Consider the following 27,212-nt stretch of genomic DNA (forward strand, 5'->3'; position numbering starts at 1 on the left):
GCAGGTGTGCGCGCAGCGCAACAGGTTTTACAGGAAGAAAAAGGAAATTAAACTAGGAAATAGCAGTTCTGTGCACATTTGAGCACTCCGTTTGCGCGGCGCACACACTGGTTTAAACAGGGTGGCAATGGGAAGGGAAAACAGCAGTAGGAAGGTAATCAAGGAGAACTAACTTAGCTGGCAGGTGAAATGTATCAGAATCAGCCAATTACACAGACAGCAGACCAGCCCAGCCCAGAACACTACTAAATATTAAGCAAACATCTTCCCCTCTGGTTTCCCCACACTCTACATCACCGGTGTATACAAGCAGGGAAATTTTAACAAACAAACCTATAAAATGGGAAGGGCTGCAGCAAGCAACATAGAACAACATGTGCAAGAGGCTTTGGGTAGTGAGGATGTGAATGCTGCTGAACAACCCACAGTGAGGAGGCAGAGAAGAGTGTACAGACCCAGGGTAACTTACCAGGGGCTACATGAGCTGGAGATAGTGGAGTGTTATAGGGTGGACAGAGACCTCCTACAGCAAATTGTTGAGCTGTGCCGGCCACACCTGACACACCAAATGGACTGAGGGGAACCCATCCCAGTGGATACCAAGGTATGTGTAGGCCTAGGTATACTAGCCGCAGGTACCTCCCAAAGCACAACTGGGGATATCATGTGGATCTAATAGGCATCAGCATCCAGAGTAGTCCACCAGTTCCTGGATGCCATTTCAGTACATGCCAGTGAGCACCTACATTTCCTCAACACACATGAAGTGTTGACCAGCAATATGTGTCTCTTCCACCAAATAGCAGAATAACCTGGGGTAGTCGGTGCTATAGACTGCACGCACATACGCATCAAAGCACCACCCGGTGAGCAGGGTAGGGCCTACATCAACCAGAGGGGCATCCCCTCCATCAACTACCAGGTCGTATGTGATGCCCAGGGCATTATAATGAATGTGTGTGCTGGCTGCACTGGAAGCTATGACGATTCACACATATAGCATCTGACGCAGCTGTACTACAAATTTTCCAATGTGGACATCCCCTACAGTCACCTAGTGGGGGATGCTGGGTACCCACTGGACCGAGGCTGATGACACCCATCAGAAATGCACACACACCTGAACAATAACGCCAAAATGAGGCACACGCACAGGCCAGACATATAATAGAGTGTGTGTTTGGGATGCTCAGGTCACAGTTCCAGTGTCTGGACACATCCAGTGGAGCCTTGCAGTATTCACCAGCTACATGTACCCATATTGTTATGGTATGTACTATGCTACACAATAAGATCCTGCAGAAACAGCTGCAGCAGGAACAGCATGGGGCAGGGCCACACAGCCTCCCACCAATGACAAGGCCTGTACAAGCACAGAGTGACTCAGAGGAGGAACAACCTGAGCCTGCCCCAGTAGGCAGAATGAGTCGTGCCCAGTATGTCCTGGCCTTGGCAAAGAGGCAAAGCATAGCATATGCACTGACACAGTAAGGACCCAGGGAATGACACCTCTCTTTCTCTGACTCACACAGACAGTAAAAGGGATGCCAAACATGACACTACCTCTGGTCAGCCATGTATAGGGAGTGTAGTATGTGCATCCGACATAGGCAGCCCTCCAGCACCATCCTCAAGTCTGGCACACCCTCAAGGTAAGTCAACCTACCAATTGCCAAATGGAGTAGAATGGCGTGTTACCTGTAGCTATGGTATGGATGTGAGCATGCAAGGGAATTGGGTGGCCGAATGTTATGACAGCAGACAGTAGACACCCATATTGGCACCATGACAGCTGTAATATATACTGGAGTCACCACAGTAGCCAGTATTGCACAGGGTGACAAAACCCACTGCAGGAAATGGGCTGAGTGACATGTGTGTCCATAAGACCCACACATGCCAGTCAGGAAGGTTCACATACCCAACAACAGTCTCAGCCAGCAGGACAGGTGTAGACAAACATAAACAAATGCTGTACTATGGCCTCTGAATGAGCCCTGTGGGTAAACCCTCCCCCAGGCCTGCACAGACAGACTACAGCAGACCAGGCAGTTGGATGTAAGTTGCGAAGGCTAGGAAGTCAGAAACCAATATGTAGGTAGTTAAAGCTAAGATCTGTAGTACACTGGTATGCCTCTAGCCAGCACGATAGGTAAGACTACAGACTGAAATGGAGTACCTGATGTACCAGTGCAGTCCTAGCAAATGTGTACAAGTGTCAGGTGTGCCCACCCATCCTACGTACACTTATAGTAACAGTCAGGTGTGCCTCCCCCACTCCTGTGTAGAAATGTAGAAAGAGTCAGGTGTGTCTCCCCCCCTCCCGCTATGCAGAAATGTAGCAACAGTCAATGCCAAATGACCGATGGATACCCTGCAGACACAGTATGCTACCTGTTGGTGTATAACACAAAGGTCAGCACCACATTACAAACTACCTGGACTTGATAAACACATGCAATACAGATGGCCATACTGGGCATGCTCACACATAGAGGATTGAAGGCAATGTCAGTCAACAACATACTGAAAGGTCATACTGGGCATGCTCACACACTTAAACATGAAGGCCATGTCTGCAAACACCAGTGGATCAGACATATCTGGCAGTCGCAGTTCTTAGTGCAGACACATGTCAGTATGCACCACTCCTGCCTTTCACACACAGTGGATAGGAATACAGACACATATGTAAGGACAACACACTATAATAAGCCAAAGGTAGATGGGCATAGATGTGTGGAAGAGGGTGACTGTGACAAGGAGCCATCCAGGCCTGTCCCACCCAGCACACAGCCAAAGGGCCCCAAACACATGAGGTGCAGATGTCACTCACTGCAGATACTAGCCACCAGTATCTGTCAGCATGACAAACTATGTGGTGCATGTGCCAGCTGTGCAACATGACTATACAAGGAAGTAGTCATCTAGTAGCTGTATACATGTACCTGTGACATATGACCCCGTGTGTGCCTGCATGTGGCATGTCAACCCCTACATGAATGGGTTATGGCCCATGCACACACTGCCCTCCCCATAGCAGTATTATGGCAAGCCTGCTGAGGTCATCCAATGTGAAATACACCTTTGGGAGAGCTGTAGCTCAGTAATCTCCATGGTGTGTCCCATAACTGTGTACTGCTGTAGTCATAAACTAGTTAGGTAGTAGTTCTAACCCCAGACTTGGCATGTGTGTGTGTGTGTGTGTGTGTGTGTGTGTGTGTGTGTGTGTGTGTGTGTGTCTGTCTGTCTGACTGTGTAGAGAAAAATGCTTTTTAGGCTACTCACACTCCGAATAATTCATATACTAAACTTTGGCAAGGCTGCTGATGTCACTCACCTAGAAATACACCTCTGAGAAAGTCATAGCCCAGTAATCTCTGTAGTGTGTCCTGTAACTGTGTACTGCTGTAATGTGACAAAGTAGTTAGGTAGGTGTTCTAACCCCAGACCTGGCAACTGTTTGTGTGTGAATCTGTGCGTATCTGAATGAGTAGAGAGCAATGCTTTTTAGGCTACTCACACTCCGTACAATTCATATACTCAAGTTTGGCAAGGTTGCTGATGTCACTCACCTAGAAATACACCTCTGGAAAAATTATAGCCCAGTAATCTCCATAGTACATCCTGTAACTGTGCACTGCTGTAGTGTGATAAAGCAGTTAGGTAGGTGTTCTAACCCCAAACTTGGCAACTGTGTTTGTGTGTGTCTGATTGAATAGAGAGCAATTATTTTTAGGCTACTCAACATTGGCAAGGCTGCTGATGTCACTCACCTAGACATATACTTTTGGGAAGGGTGTAGCCCAGTAATCTCAGTAATGTGTCCTGTAACTGTGTACTGCTGTAGTGTGATAATGTAGTTAGGTAGATATTCCAACACCATACTTGGCAACTGTGTGTGAGTGAGTGTGTGTGTGAATCCGTGTTTCTCTGTCTGTATATGACTGAATAGAGAACAATGCTTTTTAGGGTACTCACACTCCTTAGAATTCATACACTCAACTTTGACAAGGCTGCTGATGTCACCCACCTAGAAATACACCTGTAGGAAGGTTGTAGCTCCGTAATCTCTGTAGCGCATCCTGTAACTGAGTACTGCTGTAGTGTGATTTATAACTGTGGTACAGTTCCATCTTCACCCATGGCAGTTCTGGATGTTTTGTGTGTGTTCCAATGTCTGTGTATAGAGCAATGCATTGTAGGCTACTCACTCACAGTACATTTCGAATGCCCTACTTTGGCAATCCTGCTGATGTCATTTATTTTGAAATACAACTTTGTGGAAAAAGTTCTGTGGTGCGACCTATAACTGCTCCATGCTGTAGTGTGATATAGGCATTGGCCAGGGGTTCAATACCCACAAATGTCGAATGTGGATGTTTTGTGTGTGTCTCACTGTCTGTGTAGGCAGCAATGCATTTTAGGCTAGTCACTCGCGGTACAGTTGAAATGCCCTTCTTTGGTAATCCTGCTGATGTCATTCATTGTGAAATACACCTTTGGGGAAAGATTTCTCTAGTAATCCCTGTGGTGCATCCTATAACAGCTCCATGCTGTCGTGTGATATAGACTTTGGTCAGAGGTTCTATACCCACACATGTCAGTTGTGGATGTTTTGTGTGCGTCTCACTGTCTGTGTAGGGAGCAATGCATTTTAGGCTAGTCACTCGCAGTACAGTTGAAATGGCCTTTTTTGGTAATAAGTTCATAGGTTCATAGGTTGATACTAGGCTGTTGGCCCAAGGGCCTATACAAGCCTAGCCATAACAATTCCCTGGATATTTCTTCCCACAGTATTTACTTCTCTGGACCCCTGTCTAGCAAGGCGACTGACATGCTCCACGGGGTGAATTTCCTATCTCCCATCCAATCATCAAGGTTCCTTTTGAAGAGGGCCAATGAGGCGCTCTGCTTGACATGTATGGGTAGTCTATTCAGGAGTATGGGGAGTCTCTGGGTCAGGAACCTATCCCTCCAGCATGTTTTGTTCATTGTGATGACATGGTTTAGATCCCCAGAGCATGTGGCTCTGAGGGGTTGGGATTTCTTTAAGTGGAGCATATCCAACAGCTCAGGGTTTGATATGGCCTTGTATGTTAAGCAGAGATCACTGAGTAGACGATATGCCACAGAGTATAGCTGGAGTTTTTTTATGGGTCAGCATATGGCATCTGCTTTAGGCCTGTGATTCTTTTAGTGAGGTATTTCTGTGGCCTTTCCAGCTGTTGCAGATGTCTTGTGTACATACCGAATGGGGCATTATACTCTATAATGGGTCTAATGAGGGATGAGTACAGTAGGACAATGACCTCTTTTTTTCTGGCTGAAAAGCCCTTAGTGATGAGGTGTGCCACATAGAAGGATTTCCTGACTGTTGTGGCGATGTGGTTATCGAAAGTGAGACTACTGTCCACCTGTGTCCTTAAGTCTCTCATCACACTTTTGATGTTTAGTGTACTGCCACCTATGTGGTAATTCATGGGTACATGTTTTTTTTCCAAAAGGGATAACTACACATTTCTTGGCATTAAGCTTGAGCCCATGGCTTTGGCACCAGGCATCTGTTTCTGTAAGGCCCTTTTGTAGAATATCCACATCATTTGGGGGTTCAATAATGGCTCCCAGTTTTCAGTCATCTGTGAACTTTGTTAGCCAGAGTCCCTTAGTGCTGGCCTGTACTTCAGAGAAGTAGATGCCAAACAAGAGTGGTCCCAGGACTGAACCCTGAGGTACTCCACTTGTCACTTGTCTGGAGCTGGATTTGGAGTCGGCTACTTTTACAGTCTCGGTTCTGTCAGTAAGCCAGTTGGCAACCCATCGAGTGACGTAGGGATTTATGCCCATCTTAGTAAGTTTATCTATGATTCCAGAGTGGGGGATGGTGTCGAAGGCCTTGGTGAGGTCCAGATAGGCTGAGTGGACCACCTTACCTTCGTCCACAGCTCTGGAGACTGATTTGAAGAAGTCAGTCAGATTCAGGAGGCAGGATCGACCCTTCACAAACCCAAACTGGGTGGGGTCCAGTGTTTGAAGTTTGACAATGTCTTTGTTTATAAGTTCCATGATAATGCGTTCCATGCCCTTGCATATCAGGTTGTTAGACTGATGGGGCGGTAGTTCTCAGGATCCAAGGAGGATCCCCCCTTGTGGAGTGGGATAACTGTAGCTGTGCGCCACTCAGTGGGTACGAAGCCTGAGGCGAGGCTATGATTAAACATGACAATTATGTGAGGTGCCAGTTCATTTTGTAGTTCATGTAGTACACAGCCTGGGATATCATCTGATCCTGTGAAGGTTGTATTCTTAGCTTTGGAGAGTGCAGTTTCTACCTGTGTGGCCGTGATTACCAGAATTTGGCAATCGTTTGGTATTGAGATGGGCCCTTTAGGGGGTGAGAGGGGGTGAAGTTGGCACAAAATTGATCTGCCAGGATATTGGCAATATCCTTGGGATCAGTATATTTAATGCCATTCTGTTGTAGCTCAGAGCAGATCTGAGCATTGCCATTTAGATTCTTGACATAACTATAGAATATTTAAAACCAAAGAAAACCAAAGCGAGAACCGTTAAAGAACTGGATTTATTAACATAAGCACTTTCAGAAAAGTCAGTGCTCTTCCTTCATCAGATGAGCACTGACTTTTCTGAAAGCGCTTATGTTAATAAATCCAGTTCTTTAATGGTTCTCGCTTTGGTTTTCTTTGGTTTTAAATAGTCTGTTTTGGTTTTCCTAACTATAGAATGCCGTGTGGTTGTCTTTGGAATCTTTGGCAATTTTATTTTCGTAACTAGCTTTTGATGATTTTATGAGGGATCTCAGCTTCTTACTGAGGTTGGTGAGGGAGTTTTTTGCATCCTGGGATTTTCCTCTTTCTGCAGCAGTTTCTTCCTTCTGTTGTATAGTTTGTTTATAGCAGGGGACCACCAGATTGGCTTTCTTTTTTTGAAGAAGAGCATCTTGGTTCTATTTGGGATGGCACGATTCATGCACGAGTGGATGTGCTCATACAGTGCCTTAGTGTAGGATTCTGCAGTCGAACTTTCACAGATCCCATCTGCATGGGTATCGTGAAGTTTGTCATTTCTAACTTCAGTAACATGAAGTTGGCTTTGGAGAAGTTTTTTAAGGAGGTTTCCTTACTGGGGCGGGGGGGGGGTGTGTGGATGTCAAGGGTGATTTGCTTATGGTCAAACCTGACCAATGAGGGGGTGACACTGGTGTGGAGCATCTATCTCCCATGTTGGTAATGACCAGGTCTAAGATATTGGAGCCCCTGGTGGGACAATGGATTAGTTGATTCAGGGTGTTGGAATTTATGAATTCCAAGAACCGTTGGGAAAAGGAGATGGTACCCAAGTAGTTTTCCCAGTTAATGGCAGGGTAGTTGAAATCACCCAGTATTAGGTTGTTTGGTTGTATCTTAATATTTTTCAGTATGTTTAGAAAGGTGTAGTGAGAATCTTGGAGAATGGTGCGGGATCTGTAGCAAGCTACAGTTTGGATTGCAGTCTTACCTAGTGTTAGTTGCACCTGGAGAGTTTCAGATGCATTGTGTTGGGCAACTAGCCTAGAGGTGTGAATATCCTTGACGAATATGGGCACTCCTCCACCTTTAGTGTTTCGGTCTTGGTTTTGTGGCCGAAAAGTGTGGTAAGAGTTGCAGCCTGGTATTGCAGGAGTGCTGTCTGAAGCCTTGAACCAGGTCTCAGTTACTGCACAGATATTGATGTTCTCCATTTTTAGGAGTGCCTCGAGAGAGTGCATTTTGAGGTTTAGACTTCTAGCATTGAGGAGCATTACCTTCAGATTTTGCATGCTTGTATCTGTTACGGTGGTGGTTTTATCCTTTGAACCTTGCCTAAAAAAGGCACTATAGGGGTGGCAAGAGCTTTAGCCAGTAACCTGAATCCCAGGGATAACAGGTGCAGACCATATCTGGCAAAGCATCGTGGTTTGTTGATCATGTCTTCCCAGGAAGACAAATACTGGATCCCCTTTGAATGACACCAGAAGCTTAGCCAATTGTTGAAGTCAATCATTTTGTCCTTATACTGTGGTATCATTCTGGGCAAAGGCAGGATGCTACTCAGGGCTAGGGTCATACCTGCCTAGGCCACATGATCCAAGAGCTCTTCAATGTCTCTTTTCATTTAGTCCATGGAGGTACGTCTCAAGTCATTCACTCCAGCATGGACAATGACAGAGTCGTATCTGTACTTGTTGTGGAGTGACTTGAGTGCATGCATCATGTGGCGGATACTGGCACCCGACAGGCAGCTGATTGTAATTTTCTCCTTGTTCAGCCTGGTGAGTGGGACATCAGTGTGCCTGACTACAGAGTCACCTATGACTAAAGTGTTGGGTACATTGTCTTGCCTTAGGGGCTGTTGTTGGGTGGCACACTGGTGTTGTGAGCTATGTGTCACTTTGGTTGTGACTGGTGTTTCTTTGCATTTCAGCTTCGGAGGTCCTTGTTGCTTGGGCAGGTTAATGTTAAGGGCCTCCGCATATGTGGATTTAGTGTTGCTATGTGTGGGTGTTGATGACTTGGGTTTTGAAGGGCTATGAGTTGCTTGAGGTGTAGTGCAGGTGTTAACTTTCTCCTCTTGACTGTCTAGCACAATCTTGGCCAGAGAGAGCATTGCTTCCCATTTGGCTATGTAAGTGCATCTCTTGCAGGTTGTAGTGTTGGGTGGTAGGAGGAGAGAATTGTCTGTGTACGAGGCAGTTGCCGCATTGCCCCAGTATGCCCAGATTCACCAGGTGGACAGGAGAAATCACCGGAAGCTGACCCTTGGACATGCCTGTTTAGGTGCTTTTTTTGTAAAGTTTAATAGTTGTTTTCCCTTACCTTTGCAAGGTACTTTGCAATTATAGGCTGTTTAGTGCCCACGATTAATTTCTCCTTATTGACAAGGAGAGTTGAGTGCTTGTATCAGTTTCAGGCTTCCTAGTGCTTTCCAGCAGGTTCTAGAGCAAATGCTAGTCACAGGGTTTCAGATTTTAGTGCTACTACTGAGAAACCAGCTAGTTCTAGGGGGAAATTTGAAGAGCAGACTTTCTGGCACCTGGAATAGTTTAACTGTAGCCTCACAGTGCTGCACAATGTGAAAAATGTGCAAACACACGCGTTTTTAAGCCAGAAAGTTGAAAGGGATAGAAATCAGCCCAAAAAGGCTAATAAAATTACAATTTCAGAGCTGGAAACCACTCCTCTAGTGTTAGATAGGCAGTACAATGTTCACCAGTCCCACTCCCACCGGTAAGCAGGAGGACTTCCCTCTACCACAGCAAGGTCTGGATAGCACTGAAAAGAGAAAATAAAGTCCTGAGACAAGCAAAGCCTGGGATATGGACTGGCTAGGAATGGTGGGAAACGAGCAAATAAGATAGTTTTTTTTTTATTAAAGCGTTTTGTTTCCAAGTACGACTTTCTGAAACCTTTTACCAGTTTGTTCGTGTTTTGAAGTATTTGTAATAGTTTTTTTTTGTTGTTGTTGAAACAGGCTAAACAATGCAATAATACTGTAAATAAATACAGAAAAGGCTAACACACTTGAGTGTGTAGTCCTAAACAGTAAATGCAATTAAAACTCTACAAAATTAACAATTTAAAACTTTTTAAATGAAGCTAGGCAAGTGCACAACTGGAAAACGATTTAAGAGGCAGTAATACAGCAGAATAAGTAGCTAGTCTACATATACAGAGAAGTCTATATATACAGAAAAGCAGCTAAAACACACAAACAATTCAGATGCAGTGCAACCTAGAGCACTTGAGTTGTAGCAACATTAAGGCAATTACAGTTATAATAAATGCTCTAAAATATGCTCTATATTTCCAAAATGTTTGAGAAGCAAAGTCAGAACACAAGGATATTTAGGCATTTTTGTTTTTGAAAGGGAAAACGGAGAAACAGAAGGCCTTCTCAGATGTTTTCTCTGTATTAGGTAGAATGGGCTAATGACACTAGACTGGGAGGAGTGTCCCAGATCAGATTTACAGTAGGGGCGAGCAACTGCAAAGCCACCAAGTATAACAACAAGACACAAACAGGAAGGGAGGGTGGGGACCCAATTCTAAAGCTATTAGCCTACAGACAGTAAACACTACAGAAAGCCACAAAACAAAAGTTTTTAAACAGATAAAGGAGCAAAGAGACTCTACAGAATGCTTTTAACTGCAAACAAATCAGTTACCCATGCAGATTAGTTAATAGCAATAAAATACACTAAAAACTATGCAGCAGGCAATATAAAGTGCTATATATAAATTGCTAGAAAAAATAATCAGTATAAATAATCCAAAAAACAGGATACTTATATATCTCAGATCAGAGTTGTAGTCAATGCCCCTCCTCCACTCTCCTCAGTGTGTATAGACAGAAATCCCCTCAAAGTTAGGGCTTAAATACCAGAAGATACAACCTTAGACAACTGTTTTTTTTTTAAAAAAGCACAAAGAACCAGCCCCCACTAGCCAGCAGCCAATTAACACAATCTAGCCAAGGTAAAGAAAGGCTTCTGCTAATTCAAGATGGCCTGCTCATGTGCTTTGAACAATCACTGTAGAAACAAACAGGCCCAGAGCCAGCAAATCTGAACTAGGACAATACTAAAGCTATTAGCTATTAGCCTACAGACAGTAAACACTACAGAAAGCCACAAGATGAAAGTTTTTAAACAGATAAAGGAGCAAAGAGACTCTACAGAATGCTTTTAACTGCAAACAAATCAGTTACCCGTGCAGATTAATTAATAGCAATAAAATACACTAAAAACTATGCAGCAGGCAATAAAAAGTGCTATATATAAATTGCTAGAAACAATAATCAGTATAAATAATCCAAAAAAACAGGATACTTATATATCTCAGATCAGAGTTGTAGTCAATGCCCCTCCTCCACTCTGCTCAGTGTGTATAGACAGACATCCTCTCAATGTTAGGGCTTAAATACCAGAAGATACAACCTTAAACAACTTTTTTTTAAAAAAGCACAAAAGAACCAGCCCCCACTAGCCAGCAGTCAATTACAATCTAGCTAAGGTAAAAAAAGGTTTCCGCTAATTCAAGATGGCCTGTTCATGTGCTTTGAACAATCACTGTAGAAACAAACAGGCCCAGAGCCAGCAAATCTGAACTAGGACAATACTAACGCTATTAGCCTACAGACAGTAAACACTACAGAAAGCTACAAAATGAAAGTTTTTAAACAGATAAAGGAGCAAAGAGACTCTACAGAATGCTTTTAACTGCAAACAAATCAGTTACTTGCGCAGATTAGTTAATAGCAATAAAATACACTAAAAACTATGCAGCAGGCAATAAAAAGTGCTATATATAAATTGCTAGAACAATAATCAGTATAAATAATCCAAAAAAACAGGATACTTATATATCTCAGATCAAAGTTATAGTCAACGCCCCTCCTCCACTCTGCTCAGTGTGTATAGACCTGCTGATGTCATTCAATGTGAAATACACCTTTGGGGAAGAAGCACTTTAGTAATGTCCTTGGCACATACTATAACTACGTAGTGCTGTAGTATAATAAGCTCGTTGGGTAGGGGTTCAACTCCCAGACATGACAGATGTGTGTGTTTGTAACTTGTATCTTGTGTAGAGGTGGGTGGGAGTTTGTGACACCTGTGGGCAATGTGGAGGGGGTTTTGCTTATTTCTTTTATAGTGGCCCTACTCTATATCACAATGTCAACCATACAGGGATAACAGATATAAATTAGCTGAGAGGCTGAGGTGCAAAGCCATACCCATACATGTGACATCAAGGCCAGCCAATCACAGTTAACAGCCCCACTATTACCCAGAGCACACTCTCAACCCATGTGTCATACACACACACATGCCTAGGCAACAGCCAATATGTGGGTAGTACACTGCATATTGGCCACTGATAGTAACTATGCAGTGATAGCAGTGGGCTACAGAGGGCATGTCACCCTGCCCATCTGTCCAATATGCACGTACATGCAGACAGTGCATCTCCACCATGTTCCCCAATGGACACCTGCACCACCTATGGTGCCTTCACATGTGACTCACAATGGGCATACCATGCCTGACAACATGCCCTGTATGGACAGATAACACTGACATCAGGAAATGCTGTTAGCATGCTATCAATGTAGGTGCAGGGTACACCTGCTGCCCATTACCAGTTCCTGCCACAGGAGAGCAAGACTGGCACATATGATGATAATCTGTGTTCACAACATGGGCCAGACACCCCAGGTACAGTGTACATGTTACTGTACATGCATGTGGGAGATGTGCACATCCCAGACACCAGCCATGTCATGGACTAAGGAACACATACATGGCAAGTGATGCACAGCATTAGCCACACACAATAATCACCCAGGTAACTGGATGGAAGATGCAATACCCACCTGTGTGGGCAAATACAGAAACTACAGGCCTGAGTTACAATGCAGACCATTGTCATGTGGCCTGATGCCAAGGTATACCTATCGCCTACCCTTGTACAGCCTGCTGGCACAGTTGACCACCACACACACGTGCACACATGCACCCATGCATTTCAGAACTGGCACCCTGTGTGTTCATGTGTGTGTTGTATGGTGCATATGTCCACATCCACATTTACTACAGCCCCCCAGAGTATACTGAAGCATACTGTCTGATGTCTGACACCTCCTCATACTCTTTACCAATATGACCTCTGTATGACCTGTGAGGTGCATGTGATACCTGCACATTGATGTGTTGTGGCAATCCCACTAGTAATGAGTTGCACTCCTGGCCCTGCCAAGTGTGTCAATGTGTGTGCGTCCCTGTGTGAGTGTGCCTGTGTTGATGCTGGCACCTGTTCATGCAGACAGGCATGTGTACATCATCTACTGTATATCTACCGTATCCCTGTTGCAGATGTCACTCACCATCATATATATGTTCTGAGTGCTCTACAGCAGGTAACCCATGTGGTGCATCCAATAACCGCATCGAACTGTGGTAGCACTACATAGTTGTTGGGGGTATGATACCTGGTTATGGTAGGTGTGTGACACAAACATGCTTCAGTTTTACTCTCCCACCCCTCCCTGACATGTATTTGCCTCTGTCTATCTCCCCGACCCCCTCTCTGGTGAATGTGGAGGCCCACACCTGCTTTGCTTAGGTAGCAGCATGTGTAATTTAAGTGATGCTCATGATCAGCTGATGGCCTCTGCACTAAATGCAGCCCTCCCCTAGCTGACTGAATGTGGAACAGCTATGGTAACATTCCCATAGACAAATGCATGGAAACACTTTCCAATACCTAGGAACATCATGGTGGTGTTGGCCCTTTTCAGTCACTGTGAGCAGGAACTAGATCTGCTGTTTGGCAAACAGCATCTCAGATGGATTAGGGATTTACCTCTAACATACACTGTGGAAAGAGGGCAACAAAGAGGAGGGGGATGTGCCTGACCTGACTACAGACTGTAAGTGCTGCTATACTGCATTTGGGATAATGTTGGTTTAACAATGTTTGTCTGGAGATGGCTGTGGAACATGTCGCAATACCTGCCATGTCAATTCCATGTTTATGAGGAATCCCCATCTGCAGGGTCATCTGCAGACTGGGCAGTGTTGTGCCTTTGGTTTCATGTGTTAGCCACGGTGCATCTATCTGTGGAATGTAGAAGGTAGTGTGAGGATTGCAGTCTGTAGATGGTGAAGTCCGTGACAGTTAGTGACTTCATATCCCTCATAGGACATATGTTGCAACAAACCCCGTTACAATGGTAAATGTATGAGGTTATCACAGCAACATGTCTATACTGGCCTGCGTATGTGCTGTCAGCCACACCTCTGCCAACCTTTGTACATATGTCATGCATGAAGTAGTGCATATGTGCTGTACACCATATATAGTGTCATCATATCTGATAACAAGCCAGTGATATATCAGATTGCTACACATGTCATGTACAATAGGGGTTATATATCATGACATAACCTGGACATTCTGTGGATGTTTGTACAGTATTGAGGTCTGTATAGTGATGGTGAATGTCGACAGTGTGTGTATTGTTAATATGTACATTAGCCTGTGTACAGACTGTGGTAGATGTCATTGTTCTAGCTCCCCTTCTATCTGATGTTACATGCTGCCCCACTGTATGGTACCGATTTGCTGTGCATGTTTGTAGGGCCATACACACACATGTCCCATACCACATACATCAGACCAAACTGTGTAGCAGCCCAGTATATGTAGGGTCATTCTGTGAGTGGCACATATGAGGATGGTGTATACTGTAATAATATGCTAGCTTACCATATGTGGCTGTGGCTGTGTTCACATTGTTTGTGGTTATGCACTTTCACACAGGTGTATCTTACCCTGTGCTGTGACATGGCTGTTGAGCTTGCTATATATGCAGGTACATGTGCATTCACCCATTGTTACATGTCTAGCAGCCTAGTGTACTTACCCAGTGAGATATCATGTGCAGATACTTGCCAGATGTACTGCTGCCAGGCCTCCTTTACAAGTCATGTATGCCAGACAGAGCAGTGGGATGCTGTACAGATGTATGTCAATATCTAGTGGGTAGTACACCCACCCTCTGTGCACACTCACATAAACCCGAGTACAACTGCTTTAAAGTGCCTTAATCACTCTGTATCCATTGGCCCTTGTTCTGCCTAGCAACAAAATAAACAACCTCTGCTAGGCTTGAGCCTAGGACCAATAACACCATAGACAAAGTGATTTACTTCTAAGCCATATACATACATACACATATATTATCTATATAGGTATATACAGGCATACATCTGTAGATAAAGTGGGAACATAGCAGAAATATATATGTCCACATGCACCATTAATGGGGTTGACAGGCACAAACAATATACGTCATGCATGAATAGGTATTCTCCCCCACTGCCAAACATGTCTGCCCTGCAATACACTACCAACTGTTGCAGATCCCATAACCAGGACCTTACACGGCAAGGGCACAAGATGTTAACAGTATTCCATTCCACCTGTATGATGTCAGGCTGGTATCAGTAACATATCATGCACTACAGTCAGGCTCATAATGACTCCCATTTTGCAGTCATCTGTTACCTTTGTTAGCCAGAGTCCCGTACTCCTGGCCTGTACTTCAGAGATGTAGATGCCAAACAACAGTGGTCCCAGGACTGAACCCTGAGGTACTGCATTTGCCACTTGTTTGGGGATGGATTTGGAGTCAGTTACACCTACAGTTTGGGTTCTGTCAGTAAGCCATGTGGCAAACCATCGAGTGGCATAGGGATGTATGGCCAGATTAGTATGTTAATCTATGTTTCCAGACTGGGGGATGGTGTTGAAGGGTTTGGCAAGGTCCACATAGGCTTTGTGGACTGCCTTACCCTCTTCAACAGCTATGCAGACTGAGTCAAAGCAGTCAGTCAGTTTCAGGAGGCAAGACTTGCCCTCCATGAGCCCAATCTGTGTGGGGTCCAGTGTTTGAGGGTTGCCAATGTCTGTATTCAAAACATCCCTGATAATGCATTTCATGGCCATGCAAATAAGGCTCATCAGACTGATGTGATGGTAGTCCTAGGAATCACAGGTGGATCCCCCCTTGTGAAGTGGGATAACTGCAGCTGTGCACCACTAAGTGGGCACCAGGCCTGATGCGAGGCTATGATTACACATGACAGTTAGGTGAGTTGCCATTTCATTTTGTAGTTTGTGTAGTACACAACCCAGGATGTCATCTGGTCCCATGGATGCTGTATTCTTAACTGTGGATAGTGCGGTTTCTGCCTGTGTGGCCGTGATTACTGGGCAGTGGAACTCTTTTTGTATTGACATGTGCCTTTTTGGGGGTGAGAGGGGGTGAATATGGCATTAAATCATTCTGCCAGGATATTGGCACATTCCATGGGGGCAGTCTACGTAATGCCATTCTGTTGTAGCTCAGCGCACTTCTGAGCATTGCCAGTTAGATTCTGGACATAACTATAAAATGTTGTGTGGCTGCCTGTGGAATCCGTGGCGATTTTAGTTACATAACCAGTTTTGGATGATTCCATGAGGGATCTCAATGTCTTACTGGGGCTGGTAAGGGAGTTGTTTGCATCCTTGTATTATCCTTTTTTCTTCAACAGTGTCTACCTTCTGTTGTATACTCTGTTAATGGCAGTAGACCACCAGACTGGCTTGCTTATTTGGGAGGTGAGTGTCGTGGTTCTATGTGGGATGTCAGGAATCATGCACAAGTGGATGTGCTCGTACAGTGCCTTAGTGTAGGATTCATCAGTTGAACTGTCAGCTCCTGTCTCCATGGGTGTCACAAACATTGTCACTTCTGCCTTGAGTAGCATGAAGTTGGCTTTGGAGAGGTCTTTTACGGACAACTGTATATACATTCCTTTCACATGTTCAGTTTAATTAGCCTATGGTGGGATTACTTTGGTGAAACCACAGTCTCATGTACTGTTGTGATGGCTTAGTGGTTATTTACTGTGACAATAGGGTAGAGGGTCCTTGGTTCATGACCTGCGAAAGCAGGTTATTTTAGTTCTGGCCAGAACAGTGGTTAATGCATACAGACTAATTAGGGCAATTTAGGATGTTCTTCGTGTTTCAATGTTGCAGTCATTACATTTGGGTAATCTGCTGGCAGGTTTCCCTCAGTCGGCCTGATTAACAAAGTCTTGGGTCCTTCATCGGTTGCTGTCCCTTCTTCCATGACGTCAGGTCGTCAGGGGTATAAAACATGCAGCTGATGCCAATACATAAGTCTTTCTTGCCGTGCGGTGCCCGAAACAGAAACAGTTCGTAACTGCCTGTCGACCGACTCCTGAAATTTTCATTTTTGAGTTTCAGAACCGAAGTCTTCAACGTAAAGCTAAGTACCCCATTGGGGAAACTTTTTCTTGCTCCTTACCGATGTCACTAAAAGTTAATAATTGTATTACGTGTGGAAAGCAAATACCTCATAAAGATTTTCATTCGTACTGTATTCCTTGCCTAGGCCATGACCACGACGTACCTTGCTGTCGGTTTTGTGCTTTATTTAATCAGCACACTATCCGTCATCTGTATATTTTTGACTCTAAATATTTTGGTTCTCAGTTTAATTATCCATAAATGTTGTGGGTTAGCCATCCAACTACCGGGATTATGAAAAGATGCAAAGATAAAGACAGAGACAGGCCGCTGAGGTCTAAAACTACTGACGACGCTTCTCCTAAGCCAGTCTCCAGTTCGCTGGTACTCAGTGAGACACTTTTGCAGCCCCTGATACCCGCTACTTCTGATTCTTAGACCCCTACTGAGACCCATTTAGTGTCCGGTATGCTGCGAGATACTTCAGTTATGGAACCCGCTGATGTCTCTACCTTGGATGAGCCCGGAGAAGCTGTGCAGGCACCGGCTTCTGGGGGTGTATTCAGGCCTGCATATTAAATCAACACCGCCTTCATTACTAAGGCCTAAATCTCGATCCATGTCTAAAAAACTGACCCTCAGGCTCCTATGCCTAAAAAACACATGATAAAAATGGCTGAAGATCTAATTACTCTAATCAGAGGTAGTCAACCCCCCCCCCCCCCCAAGAGGCCTAGGGCTGAGTTTGATTATGAATCTTCTGATCAGGTCTCTGTTTCTTCTGACTCTTCTGATTACCTGGATTTGTCCATACCTACTTATGAGGATTCTGATGCAGAGGATTCCATTCCCTCTTCTTCCCCTCCTGTGGATTTTTCTTTTGGGCAAACATTACATACTTTAAGGAAGCATTTCCACTGGGAAAGCCAGGAATTTTCTGATTCAAAAAAGAGACTTAGGGATTTTCTCCTTCTACCTCAGCAGAGGCCTTTGGCTATACCTCCTGTACTAGACATTGTTGATGTGTTCTCGGAATCCAATTTGGCCCCTGATTCCCTGCCTCCAGCTCCTAGTAAACCTGACAGATACTACGGGGTTCCTGAGTCCCACAAATTTCTTTTCAAAAATCTTGTTGCAGATCCCGAGACTATTTCTCAGGGGCCCAAGGGCATTAAGGCTTCTACTACAAAAACTCCTACCCCTTCTGATAGAGACTCCAGGGTGTTAGATAGATGGGGTAAAAAGGTTTATACTTCTGCTACCTTGGAAATCAGAGCTTTAAACTGCCAATTTAATATGTTAAAATATCAACAGCATATTATTGGACTGCTTAAACAGAAAATGATGTTGATTCCTGACTGTGTGGAAAATAAGGATTTACAGGATTTAATGCATTCTGCTGAACAAGTTGGAAAACATACTTTGCAATGGGGTATTGATTCTTTAGAGGCCTCTTGCAGGGCTGCTGTTACTGGGTCTGTGCTTAGAAGGCATGCTTGGCTTAAGGAGAAATCTTTGCCTGATCATGTTAAAGCTAAATTGTTGGATGCTTCTTTAAATCAGGACCGCCTGTTTGGCAACAAGGCTGAAGAAGTTCTTAAAAAGATGGAAGTTAAAGCTAAATCTATGCAAACTGTTAAAGATTTCTTACAAGTGCAACCTCCGAGATTTCGTAGGCACTGTCCTACTAAGAACTGATCCTTTCCAGTCCCGTCCAGGTCCTCTCAAGCCAAACCCAGGCACAGCAAAACCCCCAGGTTTCAGTCCCAGGGGACTCTCAGAACTAAGCAGTAGGGGGCCTTCACTTCCAAATCTGGAAATAACGAGACACCCCCTATGGCAAACAGTCTCAATTACTTCCTTTTAAAATTCCCAAGCACTTATCTTTTGACCGCCCCTTTGGGGGGAAAGATTGTTCTTCATGCAAAGAACTGGAAACTCATAACCCAGGACAAATGGGTTTTAAATATAGTGTCCCAGGGATACAGATTTCATTTCCACACACTGCCAACAACAAACGGGTGGCCAGACCTGCCTCCAAATCAGTGGGCAGAAGCTCAAAAACAAGTACTTTCCCTCTTAAGCATGGGGGCTATTCAACTGGTACCAGAAGAGGAAAAGGGACAAGGTTTCTACTCCAGGCATTTTCTTGTACCCAGAAAAGACAAATCAGGGTGTCCAATCATGGACCTGTCTACTCTAAACACCTTTCTGGAGATTCCAAAATTCAAGATGCTGACTCTTCACCAATTACTTCCTATGCTAGGCAAAGATGCCTGGTTGGCAACTCTAGATTTAAAAGAAGCATACCTGCATGTCCTAATCAGAGAATCTTGCAGAAGATATCTACGCTTCAAAGCAGGCTACTTGCATTATCAATTCTCTGCACTGCCCTTTGGCTTGTCTACTGCGCCCAGGGTATTCACAAAGTCCCTGGCTCGAGTTATTGCATTTTGCAGGGCATACTTTTAAATCATCTGGTGTTTGTAAAACGGAGTCTAACTTGCCTGGGGTACACCATAAACGAAAAGAAATCACAACTGGTACCCTGTCAACAAATTACATTCCTGGGTGCAAGCTTGAATACAACTGCCCAGATGGCTTTCCTCATGCCAGAAAAGCAAATCCATTCGGTAACTTACTTCAAACAAGTGGCCACAAAAACCCTGCTATCTGCAAGACAAATACTGCAAGCCTTGGGGTTCATGGCCTCCTGCATTCTTCAAATTCCATATGCAAGACTGCATATGAGGAAACTACTGTGGTATCTAAAAAGTCTATGGAGTCAACATTATCACAGCATGGAAACAATGATTCCTATCATACCTTGCCTATGCCTGGAGTTCCTATGTTGGGCAGAGGCCTGCCACCAAAACAAGGGACTACCATTCACACTACCACCTGCTGCCCAAACCCTAACTACAAATGCATCAGAGTATGCATGGGGGGCACACCTGGCAGGGATGTGCATTCTCCTCTGCTCTCCAAAGTTCTACTAAAAGTCAAACAGGACAGACCAAGAATGATCTTGATTGCTCCAGACTGGCCACGCCAACACTGGTACCCCCTTCTGCACAGTGTGTCGCAGTTATCTCCATGGCACCTGCCTCAGACCCCTTCCCTGCTGTCTCAGCAGGAGAACCAAATTCTGCACCCTCAGCTTCCAACATTGAACCTTGCAGCCTGGCTAATCACTTAAATTCACCCTTATCATCCCTCAGCAAACCTGTGATGGATGTCATCTTGGAGGCAAGGAGACCTAGTACTAGAAAATCTTATACTGACAAATGGAAAAGATTATGTGCCTGGAACCAATCTCTAGGGATGAGCACAGCAGAGCCCAATTTACCTCATATTTTGCAATACTTAACTGAGATGCTTCACAAGGGCCTGCCTTTTTCCTCCATTAAAATCCACGCCTCGGCTATTTCAGCTCATTATAACACAGAACCTCCCCTCTTCTTTCATCCTCTGCTCAAGCAGTATCTCAGAGGGGCAAAAATCTTGAGGCCACCCAGGAGAGCTCCAACCCCTGCCTGGGACCTTAACTTTGCTTTGGAGAAACTCACTTTACCTCCTTTCGAGCCAACTGCTACTGCAGACTTAAAATTTCTTTCTTGAAAAACAGCCTTCCTTTTAGCAATCACTTCAGCTAGAAGGATATCTGAATTGCAGGCCCTTATGGCAGAGGAGTCCTTCATCCATCTTTCATGCGGACAGGGTATCTCTCAGGACCAATCCATCCTTCATGCCCAAAGTGGTTTCCAGTGTGGCTCTTAATCAGTCCATTCATTTGCCAACCTTCTTACCCAATCCACAGAACAAAGGGGAACGGATTCTGCATTCCTTGGATGTGCACAGATAACTTAGATTCTACATGGGCAGGACTAAACCTCGAAGAAAATCTGAACAACTACTGGTAGCATTTGCTGCAGGGGCAGAGGGGAATGCTATTTCAAAACAAACCATTTCTAAATGGATAAGCCATTGCATTCATTTCTGCTATAAGCACCATGGAAAACCTATCCCCCAGGGGATCAGATCTCACTCCACCAGGGCTGCATCTACTTCTGCAGCCTTTCTCAGAGGTGTTCCTACCAGGGAAATCCTAGAAGCTGCTACCTGGAGCTCTGTACATACTTTCACCAAGCATTATCATTTACCAATTTTCTGTAAATCCAGAGCTGGCTTTGCCACTGCTGTCTTGCAGGGCCTTATAGCTGGCCCTAATGCTGTATAAACTCCTCCTCACAACCATAGCTTTTGGAATCTACCCAAATGTAATGACTGCAACAAACACGAAGAACATAGTACAGTTGTGTACACTTACCATAAATGTAGATGTTCGAGTGTATTCACTGTTGCAGTCCTGGTTATCCTCCCTCCAATCCCCTAACTTTTTCTGGCTATAACTCTGCTTTCATTTGCTTTGCTTAAAAGCCTTTTTTGGTGTATTTGCTTTTTTGTTGGAGGTATACCTTTGTGTTTTTATGTTTATTTGCTCCCCATTAGGGGGCACCTGACATCTGGGGCAAGAAATACTGATGCAATGGCATCGGCTGCATGTTTTATACCCCTGACGACTTGATGTCATGGAAGAAGGGACAGCAACTGATGCAGGACCCAAGACTTTGTTAATCAGGCCGACTGAGGGCAACCTGCCAGCAAATTACCCAAATTTAATGACTGCAACAGTGAATACACTCAAACATCTACATTTATGGTAAGTGTACACAACTGTACTTTAGTCACACTCAATACAATTCAAATGCCCTACTTTGGCAATCCTGCTGGTGTCAATCACTGTGAAGTACGCCTTTGGGGAAAGAATATTCCAGCAATCTCTGTGGTGCATGCTATAACAGCATAATGCTGTAGTGGGATAAAGAACTCTGGTAGGGGTTCTAGTCTCACACATGGGAGTTGTGGATGCTTTTGTGTCTGTTCCTATGCCTGTGTAGAGAGCAATGCATGTTTGGCTAGTCACACTCACTACAATTCATTTGCCCTGCTTTGGCAATCCTGCTGATGTCACTCACTGTGAAATAAACCTTTGGGGAAAAAGTACTCCAGTAATTTCTGTGGTGTGTTCTATAATTGCATAATGCTGTAGTGTAATAACTAGTTAGTTAGGGGTTCTAATCCCAGATGTGAGAGCTGTGTGCATCTTAATATGTCAATGTTTGTTGGTTGTGTGTGTGTAACAACTGGACTCAATGTTGAGTGGGTTTTTAAAATTTCTTATATGGTGCCCCTAGCATAAATCACAATATCCTCCATGCAGGGATAACAGATGTGATATCAGTACATAGTCAGTCAGGGGTTCAATACCCTGGACTGGTAGGTGTGTAACACAAACATGCTTACCTTTTACTCTCCCAACCCACCCTGACTTATCTTTGCTTCTGTCTGCCTCTCTCACTCCCTCTCTGGTGGATATGGAGACTTACACCTGCTTGCTTAGGCAGCAGCATGTGTATTGTCAGTGATGCTCATGATCAGCTGATGGCCTCTGCATGGATTACAGCCCTCCTCTAGTTGATTGCATTGTGACGGTAAGCACTGCTAAGTTACAGTTACTGTTTGTTATACTCAATTAGCTCCTGAATTGCTTAACCTGTGTAGGCATTGCTTACACCCACGTAAACAGGCTTAATCCCGCTTACTGCTGCTTAAAAGTGCTTAGTCTCGCTTACCCCCACACTAATTCCTTTAAAATAAAAGAAAAAGGGGTTGATAGGAAAGTGGTGAAGGAAAGCACACAAAGAGGGAAAGACAGTAGGGAGAATAGCCAGGGATGTGCAGGAAGGGTGTAGGGAAGGTCCATAGCTGCCCATTTCTTCTACAGCAACAGCTGAGCATATACACTGTATTTGGAGGTAGATTTGGACACTCAAATCCCTGGGAGAGGGGTGAGGACAATAATAATTAATTGTGATGCCAATTAGACCAGATTACATGTGTCCAGTGGATACGTGTGCGAAATGGACAGCTATTTATGGGGCAAGATTTTTTTGTGGGAACAGATTGCCTTTTTTTTTCAGGTGGGAGTGGGATATTTGGGAGGGGTAGTAGGTATATTTGGGGAGGTAGGTTGGGTAGGTTAACAGACAAGACACACAAGATGCATATAGGGGCAATATATGACACATGTGGGGGGTAAACACCTTGATGGGGAGGGGTGTTGGGATATCAGAAGCCAACAAGCATCCTAGTGGTAACAGTGGGACTGAGATCCCCACCCATGGTCAGTCACCACTGCACCTTCACAGCCTCGAAGGTGGCTGTGCTTGGGGCTGAGCTGCAGAGCCAGGCTGACTCTCTAATTGTGACACGCGGCCCTCAAGCTGTTATAGAAGATCACTGACCTGTTCGTTGATCACTCTATGCACCACGAATGCGACCTGACCACGGGTGACAGGTGCATGTCCACACCCACTCCTGGGGGGAGCGAGCCCCATCCCCTGAGGCGGTTCCACCCAAAGTGATGCAAGACCAATGGACAGGGAGGTGCAGGGTTGGGCCGCAGACATGCTGGTGTCCGGTGCCTCGGCCAGCTGAGGTGGGACAGCTGGGTCCACTGGTCCCGGCCTTCCTAAGCGTGCTATAGTGTTTAGATTTCAACATCATATATGGGTTAGTTATAGTCAACACATTCCAGGGTTAGGCATAACAGCATGCATAGATATTCCCATTAACCCAGACACCAGATGCAGAACAGTTGCATAACAAACAGAACACATGCATATTTGGAAATACATATGCATATATGGTAATATGAACAGCATGCAGGTACATTGATGGCACCATGCCAACAATGTTGGAATAATTCAATATGGCACATGCATGGGAACCATTAGAATATTTATCAAATGATTGGCCATTATCAGAGTCAGTACATATCAGCTGGGGTGCGTATGTTGATTATTGTTGGAGATAAGATGGGGGGAGAGAAAGTTGTCAGTTAACAAGTAGTATATTCCTGTACTCCACATTACTTTCCTAGTCAGTGCTGTTATCTGTACCTTACAAGTGTTACTACACTACCCTATAGACCTATATTGGAGACTGATATGGCTGTTAACAACATTACACATGAACCAGTTTTACCTGCAGTATAGACCTCTTACCTGGTTTACCTGTGGAGGGAATGTTTGTTAACAGCCACAAAACCAAAAATAGGGTGTTTGGCACAAGTAAAACCACGAAAAAAGAGAAATGCCAAAACTGCTGGAGCCACGGATGTCAGCAACAAAATTTTATTAATCCACCAGGAACACCACTTAAAACACATAAATGCTTTGTAACAGAATTGCGTTTTCGTCTGGACAAACCAACTTCTTCAGATACCCTTCAGTAAAACTAGTCAACCTTTTATACATTGGTTTAAAATTCCTTATCCAATCAAAGCAACTTCTAAATTAAAAATTAATTAATGTGCTTTTTGTCTGTATATTAAAACTACCAACCTTCCACAAAATCTAAAAACCTTTTTCAAAGAATACATAAAAATACATAAACATTATAACAACTTCTTAAGCCATTTGATATTGTTAAATATAAATAAAAATTCCAAAAGTCCATATTTATTATTGTAAAATACTTTAAAAAATGATTATAAAAGAGAATAGTTTATATAAATAGTTTATATAGGTATAGCCTGCCAATTGCTGGTTAAAATGGGAAAATACATCTGAAACATCATATTATTCCTGCTTTCAGTTTTAAAAGTGGCATAATTGAAATAAAATCATTGAGACTAGGGAAATTTGTTGCAAGAAGGGAAATCTGCCAACATAATTCCCTAAATTCCAATTTTTCCTCCCATAGTCCAACCCTTGCATCTTTTTTAACCTGTTCTAAAACCATGAAATGGAATTTAGCATCCGGACAAACCAAGGTGTGTTTATACAAGGCATTAGTCTCTTTTTTTGTAGCTATTTCATATTTATGTTCATATATCCTCCTTTTTAGGACTCTCAGTTTTTCCCACATAAAAAGCGCTACATTCTGAACATAGACTTAGGTATACCACACCTTTGGTTTCACAATTGTAATAGTCTACACTTATGATCCATTTCTGTCTACTTTCTAAAAAAACTTTTTCTTTGTCAAATATATTACTACAATACACACAGTGTCCGCATTTGAAGGTACCCTTCCTGACCTTGTTAAATCTTTGTGGGCCTTTGTTTTCCAACATATTTTTAAATGAAAGTGAGTTTTTATATACTACTTTAACATTTTTACTTATTTTTTTCTGATCTAAATCAGTTTAATTAATAAATTTAGACCAATCCCTTTCAACAAATTTCCTTGGAACTTTATTGTTGAAAGCATTGTATTCAAGAACCAGGGCATGTCTGAAATCAATCTCTTTGGTGGTGGGGGTATTACAAATGGATACATTATCTCCACAAAAAGTTTTACTTAATTTCATATTACCTAAAATAGGTTTGAATCTACCTTCTCTCCCTTGGAGAACTTCATCTTGCATTCTCCTAATGAATTCTTGGGGGTAGCCTCTTTCCAAAAACATTTTATTTAATAAATTATACTCTTCTTTAAAATCAACTTCTGACGTAGTCATTCGGCCACCCCGGACATATTGCCCCTTCACTATGTTCTTTTTACAACAGTAAGTGTGGGCACTTTGATAATGTAGGAATGAATTACAAAAGGTAGGTTTCCTGAATATTTTAGATTCAAACCTATCTTTTCTCTTATAAATTTCCACATCTAAAAATTGAAGTTTCTCAGTGGATACATGAAAGGTAAATTTAAAAAACTGAGTTGTTTCTTCCAGATATAATTTAAATTCCTCTAGTAGTTTAACACCCCCAGACCATAGGATAACTATATCATCCAAAAATCTTTGATATAGTTTCCAACAGGAACAAAATTTAGAATCTAAAATATAAAGCTCCTCCCACTTAGCCAACACCAAATTTGCATAAGTGGGGGTACAAGCAGCCCCCATAGCAACACCCTTGGTCCGTTTGTAAAATTCACCACAAAAATTCAAAAAGTTATTTTTAAGAACCAAATCCATTAATGCCCCACATACAATTTTGTCATTGTGACTTAGTGTATCTTCCTGAAATACAACATCTTCAAACATTTCCATTCCTTCTTTATGTGGAATACTTGAAAATAAATCCACAATGTCAATAGTCACAAATAATAGGCTGTCACATAAAACATCATTGTTAAATGTATCAAGAAGGTTCCATGAATCTTTTATAATTGTTTCTTTGTTAATCCACACATTTTTCAATTTATTATCTACAAACTTAGCCAAACTGTGCATTTTAGAACCACTAGCAGAGACGATAGGCCTTAATGGGGGATCAATTTCATTTTTATGGATCTTCGGAATTCCGAAGATAGAAGGAACTCTTGGCTTATCAACTTTTAAAAAACCAAAGTTTTTTTTGTCAAATAAACCTTCAAAAAACATGTCTCTCAAACAAATATCTATTTTGTTATAAGCAATGTTAATTTCATTAATAAACACGTTGGTATAACCTTCTTCATTAAATAAAATTTCATTCATTTTTCCTTCGTATAATATATTATCCATAATAACTATTCCGCCCCCTTTGTCAGGTTTCATTATTCTAACCTTGTAATTGTCTCTCAAGGTTTGTAGAATATTCATTTCCTTCCTATTTAGATTTGGCTGAAACCCAAACCTACCATATCTATTTCTTAATTCTTTTTCCATTGTTTTTTCCAGGTTAATCAATTGTGGATGGAGCGGGGGGTTAAATGTACCCCTTCTCTTAAATTATTGATTCCCTATATCCACCTCGGGAGTTAATAATAAATTTAAATTAATTTTTCTAAAAAATAAATTTATGTCTAATATTGACTGAGTCAGATCTCCCTTTTTATAGGGTATAAATTTAAACCCCTTTGAAAGCAGGCTAAAATGTTCTTTTTCTATGTTAATGTCACTAAAATTATAAATACTAAAATCATTAAAGGTGTACTTAACACCATCCACCAGAATTATGCCACTTTTAAAACTGAAAGCAGGAATATGATGTTTCAGATGTATTTTCCCATCTTAACCAGCAGATGGCAGGCTATACCTATATAAACTGTTTATATAAACTATTCTCTTTTATAATCATTTTTTAAAGTATTTTACAATAATAAATATGGACTTTTGGAATTTTTATTTATATTTAATAATATCAAATGGCTTAAGAAGTTGTTATAATGTTTATGTATTCTTTGAAAAAGGTTTTTAGATTTTGTGGTAGGTTGGTAGTTTTAATATACGGACAAAAAGCACATTAATTCATTTTTAATTTAGAAGTTGCTTTGATTGGATAAGGA

At 42.9% G+C, this 27,212-nt stretch overlaps 1 protein-coding gene across 1 annotated transcript in view; it reads left to right on the top strand.

Annotated features, from left to right (window-relative positions):
* Positions 1-27,212, top strand: part of KCNAB1 (potassium voltage-gated channel subfamily A regulatory beta subunit 1) — a 1,829,051-nt gene that overhangs the window by 1,490,742 nt on the left and 311,097 nt on the right. The window lies entirely within an intron of this gene.

The sequence above is a fragment of the Protopterus annectens genome, chromosome 4.part1, assembly GCF_019279795.1.
Source record: "Protopterus annectens isolate FY-2018-M chromosome 4.part1, PAN1.0, whole genome shotgun sequence".
NCBI classification, from domain to species: Eukaryota; Metazoa; Chordata; order Ceratodontiformes; family Protopteridae; genus Protopterus; species Protopterus annectens.